This window comes from Triturus cristatus, chromosome 4_2 (genome assembly GCF_964204655.1).
Source record: "Triturus cristatus chromosome 4_2, aTriCri1.1, whole genome shotgun sequence".
Lineage (NCBI taxonomy): Eukaryota > Metazoa > Chordata > Amphibia > Caudata > Salamandridae > Triturus > Triturus cristatus.
Genome location: NC_140586.1, coordinates 382495314 through 382509218, shown reverse-complemented (window position 1 = coordinate 382509218; position 13905 = coordinate 382495314).

The window sequence follows — 13905 nt, the reverse complement described above, 5'->3', positions numbered from 1 at the left end:
TGATGGCAGCTTTTTGTTTCAGCCTTTGAGCTAAGGTCCTACCCGTCTGTTCACTTAGTTCATAGCAGTCTTTTTCAAATAATTTATATTTTATCGCTACTTGTTCAGCCAGAAAAGAATAGACAGTCGAGCATTCCACAGATACAGATTTCTGAGCTTCTTGAATACCAATACCGTTTCTAATACTGGAAGCTAAATTTACTTCTGCAGAAGTAATTTTATCCAAAGCAACCATAAATTCAGCTTGTTTTTTCTTTAAGCGATATTGCGAAAAGCTCAAAGTCTCGCCTCTGATGACCGATTTGAAAGTATCCCAGACTACCTGTATCGATGTAGATCCATTATTATTAACAAAAAATTCTTTAATAATCCCATCCATATGGGATAGGTAATCCTGATCTAACAGTAGGTTTCTCTGGAATGACCATTGTCTCTTATTGTAATGCTCAGAAGAAGGGATTGAGAGTTTTAAAACAATAGGATTATGGTCAGAGATAATTTGTGGTAAAACCTCTATGCTTAAATCATCAAAAACCTTAGGAGAAATAAAAAAATAATCTAAGCGAACAAATTTACGATGCGGTGCAGAATAATAAGTAAAACCTGGTTCTGTTGGTCTAAGCTTGTTCCAGACATCAATCAAACCGTTCCCCAAAACTAAATTCCTAAGGGCCCTATAAGATTGAATCTTCCGTCCTTGGTGACACCTAATATCTCTTATATTACAGTTTGCTGCAATGTTGATATTAAAATCACCACATATAATTAAAGGTTGATTCCAATTCGCTAATTCACAATTAATAAAATTAAAAATTTCTTTGTCATCTAGGTTAGGACCATATAATGAGCACACTGTCATTTCTACCTTATCAATAAGAATCTGCGCAATTCCCCATCTGCCCCATTTGTCACCTAACGTTTTACTACACTTCCCAATCCCTTGTTTTATCAAGACAGCTATTCCTCTTGCAGTTCCCATTTGTTTAGAACAAACTAAAAGCTCAAGACCTAATCTTTTTAACAGATCCCTCTTAACCCAAGAAATGTGTGTCTCTTGAAGACAAAGAATATCAATATTCAACAGGTGAATCAAATAACGTAAGACCCCGATCTTCCTATAATCATTCAAGCCATTAATGTTTAACGAGCAAATTTTTAATTTTCTCCCCATATTGTGTTCTTAACAAAAATGTATAAGTACATTTCTGCTCATGAAATTTATTTTTTTGTATATTTCTAAGACCTAGGTCAACCATTCTTGCTGCTTTACACCCCAAACCCCACCACCGAGACCCCCCCCACCCCCAGGTGCAAGACCTTCGGCCCACCCCCCTCCCCCCCCCACCATATGAGACTCAGGAACTCTCAGTTCCTGCTAGAAGAGGCACTGCGTTCGCCGTGCTCCGCGTCAGTTGAACAATAAAAAAAAAAGAAGAGGAAAAAAAAAAGGGAAAAAGGAAAAACATCAAAAGTACTGTTCTCTAAGAGAATAGATCTTCACATTGAGTCTTCATAAGATGAAACAAATAATAGCCCTTATGCTAGATAAGAGAGCTTTAGATTAGAGAGTATCCAAATATTCTTTGGCTTTGATCTCTGAAAAAAAAAAATTTGTTTGGCCTTTCCACACAATCTTTAATTTGGCCGGGTTCTGCAAATAAACAGTGGCTCCCTTTTTCTGAAAATCTGAAATTAACTGCCTAAGATGCCATCGCTGAGTCACAGTCGCCTGACAAAAGTCCGGCCGAACAAAGAAAGAACATCCTTTAGCAGTTGCTTTTTTATCTGGTCTAGCTAGAGTTGAAATGTCTTCTCTCGCCAAAAAATTGTTAAAGCTGACCAGGATTGCACGAGGGTACTCAACTTCATTCACCCTGCCGTGGCTTCCTAATAGAAAAAGGGAAGCGGTGAGCTCTTTGGATCTCTTTTGACCAGTCCCACTCCTTTAGATCCGGAAAAGCCTCATTTAAAAGTCCAATCACAAACTGCCTGGCGTCGTTTCCCTCTTTCTTTTCTGGAATTCCGAGGAAACGCAAATTATTCCTACGAGCCTGATTTCCAATATCTGACAGTTTATAGGAAAGGTCATCCTTAAGGCTTTTGACAAGTTCAAGTTCTTGCTTCTGGGATTTCATCTCTTCTTCTAATACTAAGATATGGGCCTCTGCTTCTGTCACTCTGTCTGCTGTTTCAGAGGAAAGTTTGATTGCACGACGAACCGTGTTTTTTAATTTTATACAGAAAGCCTGAGTGCGAAGATTTTCTAATTTAGTCTCCGCCCGATGAGCCATCATAGTGTCATAGATGGTCGACAAGGTAATTTCAGGGGGTGTTTCCGTCAGAAAGTTCGTATCTGTAATGGAAGCGGACCTCTCTGTGCATACAGCCCCGGTCTGACCGACCAAACCCTTTTCACCGAGAGAAGCAGGAGCAGTATTCTCAGCTTTTTTTAGATTATTAGACGCGAGATTAAGAACGCTCCTCTTCTTACGTTTCTTCAAGGTAGCCATACTATCATTGGGTGAGATTAAAAAAGATTGACCAGCCTCTTCATCTTCATCGTCAACTTCTCCTTCACCCGAGGGACTGTTTTCTTCTGTGTTCTCCGCCCAATCTCTTCTCTCACTTAAGCTTTCATCAGATGAATGATCTGAGAGAGAGTAAAAATTTTCCAGCGCCTCTTGGGTCTTGGAGCTTTCCGTCATGTAGTTAGCTTTTATGGCAGCAGAGGACTCACTGGACATAATATCCTGCAACAAATCGGCTTGACTTTCATCTGTCATAAGACTCTGAATGTCCTGGGCCCTAGGATTCAAACTTGTCACTGTTGAGTCTGTGACATCAGCAGATCCGCCACCCAAGGCAACATTGTCTCCGTTCATAACTGTAACCTCCGTAATATCAATCGTTGAGGATACTGTTGCAGTATGCTTAGATATTTTTTTATCAAAAAAACCATGAAATAGTAGAGCGTTTTGTTTTAAAGAACACTGAGGTACAGGTATAGATGTATTTATGCTGGTCAGATCTGCCGGAACGTCACCCATACCTTCATTACTGTCCGTAAGTTCGTATACTTTTATAGGCGAGGGCTCAGTTACAGCATTTTTAACTATGGGCAATTTCTCACTCACAGACGGCTTTACCTTTACACCACGCGTCTGAACTTTCGTTTGCGGTTTCTGTATTTTCTGCGGCATTCTCCCACCTCCTTGTAGAGCGTTGCTCCTGATCTCTCTCCCTCGATAAACCAGGAGCTGGCTTCCCGCTACGAATCCTAGAAAACGCCACAGAATGAAGCGTTCGCGGGACCGGAGCACATCGAGAGCATCAAGCAGCATCCGTTGCAGCTGCGTTCGGCACCAGCCGGGCAACCAGCAATCTCCGTAATGGAGCGCCCGGGTCGGACACGCCGCTGATATCCAAAACCGCTGAAGTCGCTGAAAATCACCACTGTCTGAAAATTCGCCGGTTGGAGTTCCTTTAGTATAATTAATACTCGCACAAATGCTCTCGATCTCGAAGATAGAGGATTCGTTGAAGATTCAGCCCTCCGTCAACATAATTTCTCCTTTTTCTTCAAAAACGCGGAGCCGGGGAAAGGAGCTGCTTACACAGCCCGCATCGCAGCCGCCATCTTGCCTCCTCCCCTCCCCCCTAGTCAGTATCCATACAGTCCAGCAAACATCCTGTCACTCCCTTTGCACTCCTCTAGTGACCCATTCAGTACCAAGTACTAATTCATTCACTGTGTCAAAAGCCAACCACTTATAAATTCACCCAGGCACTCTCTTTGCTGTACTCTACTCATTCCGTCAGTTCCCAAGTACTCATGCAGTGAGCCAGGCCTTAGCACACAGACTGCTTCAAATGCCTATTCACTATGCATGCAGGCCTCTAACCACCTACACAGTTGTCTTTCACACCTTCAATTCCCCAGTCAGTATTCATACACTTCTAGCAAACACCCTGTTACTCACCCAGTGTGTCTCCTTATAGTACTGTAATCATTCAGTCAGTTAGCATGTAGTCTTTTAGTGAGGTAGGCTTTAGGGCATGAACTGCTTCAAAGTAGTATGCACTATGCATGTAGTGTTTTAACCATCGTCACACTTGTAGTTCAGGGCTATAGTTTCTTAGTCAGTTTTTATATAAAATGTGTTTGTACAGTAATGTAAGAGTATAAATTTGAAAGTTATTAATATACATTTATTTGGGATTCTTTTTTACAGATACAGAACAGGAGTGTTTCTCATCCGTTTGCACTCTTCTTGTGCAAGATTGTTTGGATGAAGGGTCCTTAGGTGTTTCATCATACTTGCCGTGCCGTACGAGTATTCCTTGTTAGGATCCCCTCTTTTGCAAATCTTGCACGTGACCAGGGTGGCATTGATCTTTGTTTTCCCCTCGGGAAAAGTAAAAAATGTCCACACCACTTAAGAAAAACGTTGTAGGCGTGGTGCCTCCTCCAAAAATTCATCCTTAGATTCGGTGAATATTTTAAAGCGACAACATTTACAGTTTTTGTAAGTTAAACTTATAAAATTTTGTTAGCCGTAAGCATTTTATATATCTGTGATTTGTATGTTGTGGTATTTTGCTGAGAATAGCATGTTGGTTTTTGTTAGAAATGGGATTTCTGGTTGGCTAGGGCTGGCGCCAAAGCCAGGCAGAAACCACCACTCTAGTCAGGGCTGGGGAGTTACACGCCAAAGATAACCCCTGCTCACCCCCTTGGTAGCTTGGCACGAGCAGTCAGGCTTATCCCGGAGGCAATGTGTAAAGCGTTTGCACGCGCACCCAGCAACAACACCCAAGGCCCACCACAAAAGAAACTCTACACAAGGTTATATATAAAAATAGCCTTTGTATTATACCAAACACATTAGATAATATTCACACAATTTACACTGTGCCAACTGGCACTGGGCGGAATTTACAGGGGACTATTTACACCAGACAGGGCCACATGGGCCACTGTCAGAATTAGCACAAATCACCAAATGGTAAACGTAGAAATGTAGAACAAATAATAAATGTAGCGCACAACCAGTAACCACTGGTAACAGGTAAGTACACCCTACGCAATCCTAAACACCTTAGGTATACATCACGCAGGGGACCATGAACTCACTAGCATAATTTCTACTAGCAAAACAATCTCCTATGCATAAACACAGTTTAGGAATGAAAATAGCAAAAAAGGCAGTGCACATTGCGCAAAAGTATACCTGTTAAAAATAACATGTACCCTAGGTGAGGGCACAACACAAGAAAACTGTCCCTAGGCCAACTTGGCCTTTCAGGGGCTCAAACGCCCTTTGTCCATAGAGTCAGGGCTGGACTGCGCAGGCTGCGCAAGCCAAAGCGCAAAGGGGCACTACCTAAACGTTGCAGCTGCCCACTAAGTGCTGGGCAGCTGTGGGGACTGGGGCCTGGGCACCTCGAGGCCCTCACGTTGGAGTCCTTCTGGACTCTAAACAAATATGCACCCAAGAACGTTGGAGCCTGACAGGGCTCTAAAACAAATATGTCCCCTTTGGAGTCCCTCTGGACTCTAAACAAATAATGCCCGACGTTGGAGCCTCTCAGGGGCTCGAGAACACTGCCCCCGTAATCGTTGGAGTCTCGCTCGGGGGACTCGGCAAGATAAAGTGCCCCCTTCATTGGAGTCTCGCTCGGGGGACAAAGCAAGATACAAGGCCCCCTATCATTGGAGTGACCCCCCCTATCAGGCGGGGGCCACTCAGGAATTAGGCCGGTCTGGGACCGGTACCCACAACACACGCACGGAGTCCCCCAGCCCTTCTCAACTCACCGGGTTGTTTTCTGGGGACTCCCGCGTTGTCTCCGCTCTTTCGGCACCGTCCAGCGTGGGGTGGGCTCCCGCCTGGACCCTTCTTCTCGGGCTCCGTGTACTGGAGCACGGGGTGGCCTCCCGTCAGCTTCCGGCTTCTCCTCTGGCGATCGGCGCGCGGGTTGGGCTCCCGTCGGCTTCTTTCGGTTCTGCGACGAGGCCCCGCCCACGTCTCCACGGAGTTCGCCTGACTTCCTATTGAAGCCCGGCTGCGGCGGTGATTTTCCTTTTGGCGGCTGCTCAGTGCGGGGTGGGCACCCGCTGTTCTAAATATGCTCAAAAGCGGCACAGATGCAGGGTGGGCTCCCGCCAAAGTTTTAAAGCTAATCCGAGAAAATAAGCGGGATGGGCACCCGCCAACGAGCGCCACAATGCGGGGTGGGCACCCGCTTGAAACCAAGGCAAACAGCGGGGGAATCCCTACGTCGGGATTCCCTCGGAACTACAGCAGCACAGCGCTGCCGCTCCCAACGAGGGCGCTCCTCAGCAAGTAAAAGTAAAGCACTCCTCGGCCAGGGAAGACACAGCGCTCCTCAGGGCGTCGAACACCCAGTCAAGAGGGTGAACATGTGGAGAGCTTCTCCAACAACCAGCCAAAGTCCATGGAAAGTCTTTCAGGGGGCAGGGGGGCAAGGGCTGGGCCAAGGGGCCAGCTCACAGGGCCCTCCAGGCAGGTAGGCAGTCCCCAGTGGCGGTCCTCCTGGCGCCCAGCAGCAGGCCCCCCTAGTTAGGATCAGCAGAGAACATTTTGTAAGGGGTCACAGCCCCTTTTTATGCACATGTTACCTTTGTCCCAAGGTGCAGGGAAGGGGCGAACCAGATGCAACTGGTTCTTGAGCACTTTGTTTTGCTCAGCCCCTCTCCCTATTCACAGAACAGGCCAGGGTCATCAGTCGCACCACAGGGGGCGGAGCCAGCATTGTGTGGGGAAAGCCCAGCCCTATTCAGGTCCCAGGTGTACTCCTCCCACCCATCTGGCTGCTGATCTCCCCATTCACCACTGGGTGACTCCTCCTGACTCTGTGGATTCCCTAGCCCATCACATGACCTCAGCCAGCCAATCGCCAGACAAGGCACTCATCTCACACTGCACACAGAAATGCCAACTTCTAGAAGTGGCAATTCCACACTAGGTACAATGACGCCGCACACATCATCGCGCAGCATTTCATCACACGAGTCCGCACACACCAAACTCGCACCTGCACTCCCCACGCATCAGGAACTACCAGGGACACATACATTCCCCCATGCATTCCTATGGGAGGGCAGGCCAACCTCACTACATGCACGCACTTTACCCTGGGACACAGTGGTAAAGTGCGCAGAAGCCAAAAATCACTAACACCAGGTCACAATAAAAAGCAAAAAGTTTCAGGGGTGAACCTGCCAGAAGGGCCAAGCCCAACAGTTTTTTTTTAACAATCTTTCTGATTGGTTTTTTGTTGCCCCTTGTTAAGTGATGAGTACGATTGAAATCACTATTTTTAGTGAAATTCAATATATTCTGAGAACAGCAAAAAAGGCAAACAAATTACTTTGTGGAAATTATGCTGCGTTGTAAAACATGTATTATTACATGTCATAATTTTTTTTTCCTTTTCTTTCACAGATCCAAATTTAAAAATAAGCAATTTATATGAATTTAGATTGCAATGAAAATCTGAAAAAAATGTATACCATTTTTCATTGCTATTACTGTGAAGGTAAGTTTAACTAAGTCTCAATATGCAGAATGAAGAGGTCTGCAAGAAGCTACAAAGTTGAAACACGTTTCTAAAAACACTCTGTTTATACCTATGTAGTTTTGAAATCTGACCATAATCAGATATCATGTGACCTGCAAAAAAAGAGATTTGAGGGGTTCATAATATTTCCCATTGTATCTATTGAAGGACCGCAATCATTTCAATCATTCTTCTTTGAGCATCTTTGCAGACAAAACTCTGTGCTTACCTTCTATCATTCGCAAGGAATTTTAAAACCGGAAATATGTCACTTTTTGTAACATAGTTATTGCGCAAGACACTCTTTTATATTTACAAAGAGAGGAAAAGGCACTCTGTGTACTTTTTCTACTCCATGTAAATACAACCTCATCATACACACCACTTTGCGTTGAAAGGGTGTTCCATAAGTGTTGTTGTGCATGATTGCACTGTATACTCATAGAACAAGATACATCTCTAGATTTATCAGAAATCATAAATCTCGATATGTATGTGAATGCTGCACCATTCTAAAATTGGTGTAGGAAAGCACAATAAGGAACATTATTTTTATTTCTCCACATTTTTATATCTTCAATGCATGCTAAAATGTTCAGCATACATTGAAGGAGAAAAATGCATTTTCTCATTGTTTTTGTGCAGGAAGGTGTGTCTTCCTGCAGAAAAACAAACAGCACATGACACAGATATCCTTGCACTATGGTGCAAGGGTGCCTGTGTCACCACATGGCTGCAGTTTAAGCAGCTGTGCCGAGAGAAGCATAGATTTGCAACATATTTATGTACATATGTTGCATCCCTGTGCTTCGGAAGTACTACAGCACACTGTAGTTAAAGAGGTTACTGTGTGATGCTGCAGCACTTCATCATAGTTCTGCACTTATACATTCACAATACGCTACTAATGCATTCATTCACTCAATTACGTACTACACATACATTCATCTAAACTTACACACAAACAAAGAAATTTAGCTCTTTTTTTAAACCAGGAAATTTAGTTCTTACAAGAACTTTTATTTTCTTCTTTCTTCTTTTATATATTTTTCTTTGGTTTTTCTGCAAAAAAAAAAACCCCAAAAAAACAGGAGGAACCAAACAATGAACTTCAGGGAACAATAAAAAAAATTTGGGGGAAACTAACAAATGTGACTTTCTTGCCGGCGGCAGATCAGATCGATCGACTGCTCACCGTAGCACAAAGTCGCATTGCACTTAGTGCAGAGCAAATTGAGGACGGATGTCCAAATTTTGGGCTGATGGATGCACTCTTGAAGTGCTCGGCTGCAATGAGGTGGAAGGTGCAGGAGCAGGAGTGTCTCTCATCCGTCGGCATTCTTCTCATGCAAGATTGTTTGGATGAAGGGTCCTTAGGTGCTTCATCATACTAGCCGTGCCGCCCGAGCATTTCTTGTTAGGATCCCCTCGCGACAGCACTCTTTTGCAAATCTTTCATGTGACCAAGGTGGCATTGGTCTTATTCTGCCCCTCGGGAAAAGTAACAAATGTCCACACCACTGAAGAAAAACGTTCTTTGCGTGGTGCTGCCTCCAAAAATTCATCCTCAGATGTATGAGGAGATGCAGGTGATGCCTGCTGCCCTGAAGCCATTTTTAGTTGAAAAAAGTTAGAGCTAAGTGTAAACTTAGTCAAAAAAAATCTTCTTCTCTGCAAAGAGATGCTCCTCCAAAGAAGGTCAAAGAAGAATGATTGAATTGGGTGGGGTCTTTCAATAGTTAGAAGAGGAAGTGTAATGAACCAATCAAATCTCTTTTCTTGCAGGTCACATGGGATCCACGCACCCTGCGCATAGGCAGCATGCACCCAGCGCGCATCCGCGAAATTGAATTAAAAAAAATTATATGATTAGATGTAAAAATATATTAGTTTTAAGACTAGTTTAGAGTTTGTCTTCAATTAATATGCACATGAAATACATATATATATGTTTTTTTAAATGTTAAATATTTCGGGAGATCCGTGCACCTACCACGTCATAGACGCAGATGACGCATCGCGGAAGCGCGTAAACGTCGCGTTACGTACATCGAACGTGTCGCGTATAGGCTGGGAGTCGAGTACCGTTCGCATTGCGATCGCGCACTAAACACGTACCCATGCGTGGATGCTAACGCATAGGTAACGAGAACGGTGCGCATAGGGTGCGCGGATCCAAACACATTTAAAAAATATATATAAAATAAAGTTTTGAACATATAGTTAAAGAAATATTTTTAAAAATATAAAAAATATCTTTGATAAACCCAATAAAAATAAATATTATTTTTTAATTTTTAAAAGAAATAATTTAAAAAATAAATTTAAAAAATGGTGATAAAAAATAATTTAAAAAAACATAATTAATGACATTGACACACTGAATTTGAAAAATATAGAAATCCAATGAAAATCATTAAACATGATATCTTTAGAGATAAGTTATAGATAGGAATTAGCATTTAAAAACCTTTGAAATTCACTGAAAAAACCATAGGTTTCATGCACGTTATAGTTAGGAATTGGCATTTAAAAAACCTTTGAAATTCACTGAAAAAGCCAAAGGTTTCAGGGGCGTTATAGTTAGGAATTGGCATTTAAAAAACCTTAGAAATTCACTAAAAAAACCATAGGTTTCAGGGGCGTTATAGTTAGCTGGACATTTTCCTCATACAAAACCCTAGAAATTCCCCTGTTATAGTTAGTTCAGCTAACTATAACTCACGCCCCCGCAATGCACTGCTGATGATGTCACATATTACATCACTCATGACATGGTCAGTGACATCACTGATGACATCTCAAATGACATCACTGATGACATCATCCATGTGATAAATTAGTGCATCTTCTCACACCCTAATATAACCTTTGATACACCAACTCAAAATTTCAGACGGCCATTTTGAAAACCATAGATACTCCAATACCAATAACTACATACCCACTCATTGACTCTTAGGTCTACATACACCTCCACTCACTCACCTGTACAGTCACTCATACTTACAGTCACTCAGTACAGGATAATCATATGCATTTATACACTTATATAGACACTCACACACCGTCAATAATCCATTGAGGTACAGATACACCTAGTCAGTCATGCAAATAATTAATTACAGTCCAATTTACTCACCTATACAGTTCAACACACTCAAGTTCACTTACTCATAAAAATACTAACAAATTCTGACGCTCTAATACAATTACTGATACAAGCACACACTCATCCATACAGCCACTCCCAAAATCACACACTCTCACATATAAATAGTTATATACTCTTACACACATATACACTGTGTTTCACATATGTAGTTACTGACACATGTACAACTGAGATATACATTCAATCACTAACACACCCTTACATCCAGTCACCCAACCATACAGTCCATCACAGATGCACTCTTAAAACCATGCACTACTCCACTCCGGATCTCCTACCAACCCCTGCCCTCACCACGTCTTCAACAAGGCCGACGCTGTCATCGCACCCCACCTGCGGGACATCATCAACACCTCCTTCGACACCGCTACCTTCCCGGAGAGCTGGAAGCATGCCAAACTCAGCGCTCTACTAAAGAAGCCATCAGCCGACCTCAAGAACTACCGCCCCATCTCGCTGCTCCCGTTTCCTGCAAAAGTCATCGAGAAGACCGTCAACAAGCAGCTGGCCGCCTTCCTCGAGACGAACGGTTCCCTCGACCTCTCGCAGTCTGGCTTCCGGGCCAACCACAGCACCGAGACCGCCCTGATCGCAGCCACCGATGACATCCGAGCACTGCTTGACAACGGAGAAACAGCAGCCCTCATCCTCCTAGACGTCTCCGCGGCCTTCGACACTGTCTGCCACCGTACACTAGTGCAGCGACTCAGCATCGTCGGAATCCAGGAGAAGGCACTGGAGTGGATCATCTCCTTCCTCGCCGGAAGGACACAGAGAGTCCGCCTCCCCCCGTTCAGATCTGAAGCCACTGAAGTCATCTGCGGCGTTCCTCAAGGCTCCTCGCTCAGTCCAACCCTCTTCAACGTCTACATGAGCCCCCTCGCAGACATCGCATGCCAGCACGACCTCAACATCATCTCCTACGCCGACGACACCAAGCTGATTCTCTCCCTCACCAACGACCCCGCCACCGCCAGAGCCAACCTTCATGAAGGGATGAAAGAAGTAGCCGAATGGATGAAGAACAGCCACCTGAAACTGAACTCGGACAAGACGGAAGTCCTCATCCTGGGATCCTCACCCTCCGCCTGGGACGACTCCTGGTGGCCCCCCGCCCTAGGCAGCGCACCCAAACCAACAGACCACGCACGCAACCTGGGCTTCATCCTGGACTCCTCCCTCTCCATGACCAGACAAGTCAACGCCGTCTCCTCATCGTGCTTCAACATCCTGCGCATGCTACGTAAGATCTTCCGGTGGATCCCCACCGAGACCAGGAAGACGGTCACCCAGGCCCTCGTCACCAGCCGTCTGGACTACGGCAACTCTCTCTACGCCGGAACCACCGCCAAACTCCAGAAGAGACTCCAGCGAATCCAGAACGCCTCAGCACGACTCATCCTGGACATCCCCCGTCGCAGCCACATCTCCGGACACCTGAGAGACCTGCACTGGCTCCCGGTCAACAAGAAAATCACCTTCCGACTCCTCACCCACGCACACAAAGCCCTACACAACCAAGGCCCAGGATACCTCAACAGCCGCCTCAACTTCTACGCTCCCAAACGCCAGCTTCGATCGACCGGCCATACCCTCGCCGCCGTCCCCCGCATCCGAAGAGCCACCACAGGGGGACGGTCCTTCTCCTACCTCGCCGCCAAGACATGGAACTCCCTCCCGACCCACCTCCGCCTGACCCAGGACCACCTCGTCTTCAGGAAGCAACTCAAGTCCTGGCTGTTCGAGCAGTAGCGGACCCCCCTCCCCCAGCGCCTTGAGACCCTCTGGGTGAGTAGTGCGCTATATAAATGCTTTGATTGATTGATTGATTGATTGAGTTAGTTCAGCTAACTATAACTTACGCCCCCGCAATGCACTGCTGATGACGTCACATATTACATCACTCATGACATGGTCAGTGACATCACTGATGACATCTCAAATGACATCACTGATGACATCATCCATGTGATAAATTAGTGCATCTTCTCACACCCTAATATAACCTTTGATACACCAACTCAAAATTTCAGACGGCCATTTTGAAAACCATAGATACTCCAATACCAATAACTACATACCCACTCATTGACTCTTAGGTCTACATACACCTCCACTCACTCACCTGTACAGTCACTCATACTTACAGTCACTCAGTACAGGATAATCATATGCATTTATTCACTTATATAGACACTCACACACCGTCAATAATCCATTGAGGTACAGATACACCTAGTCAGTCATGCAAATAATTAATTACAGTCCAATTTACTCACCTATACAGTTCAACACACTCAAGTTCACTTACTCATAAAAATACTAACAAATTCTGACGCTCTAATACAATTACTGATACAAGCACACACTCATCCATACAGCCACTCCCAAAATCACACACTCTCACATATAAATAGTTATATACTCTTACACACATATACACTGTGTTTCACATATGTAGTTACTGACACATGCACAACTGAGATATACATTCAATCACTAACACACCCTTACATCCAGTCACCCAACCATACAGTCCATCACAGATGCACTCTTAAAACCATGCACTAACTGAATCACCCACTCACACATCTATGCACAGAGTCACACACACCCTACCCACACAAACACTCAGGCACTCATACAGATACTCAGACAACCAATCAATAACCCATATAGACACTCATATAGCTATTCACAAAACCATGCAGCCACTTATACACCAACACACAGACACATACAGACATTCACACAGTTTAGTCACTAGTCTGCAGTAAAATACATTTAATGACTCACTTATAGAGTCAGTTACGCACCTAGAAAATCACCCATTCACACACTTATACACCCACTCATTCTTCCATAGGCCTTTCACTATAAATATATAAAACATATTTAAACTTTTCAGAAAAACACACATTCACTGGATGATGTCATCAGTGATGTCATTTGAGATGTCATCAGTGATGTCATCAGTGATGTCACTGACCATGTCATGAGTGATATAATATGTGACGTCATCAGCAGTGCATTGCGGGGGCGCGAGTTATAGTTAGCTGAACTAACTATAACAGGGGAATTTCTAGGGTTTTGTACGAGGGAAATGTCCAGGCTAACTATAACGCCCCTGAAACCTATGTTTTTTT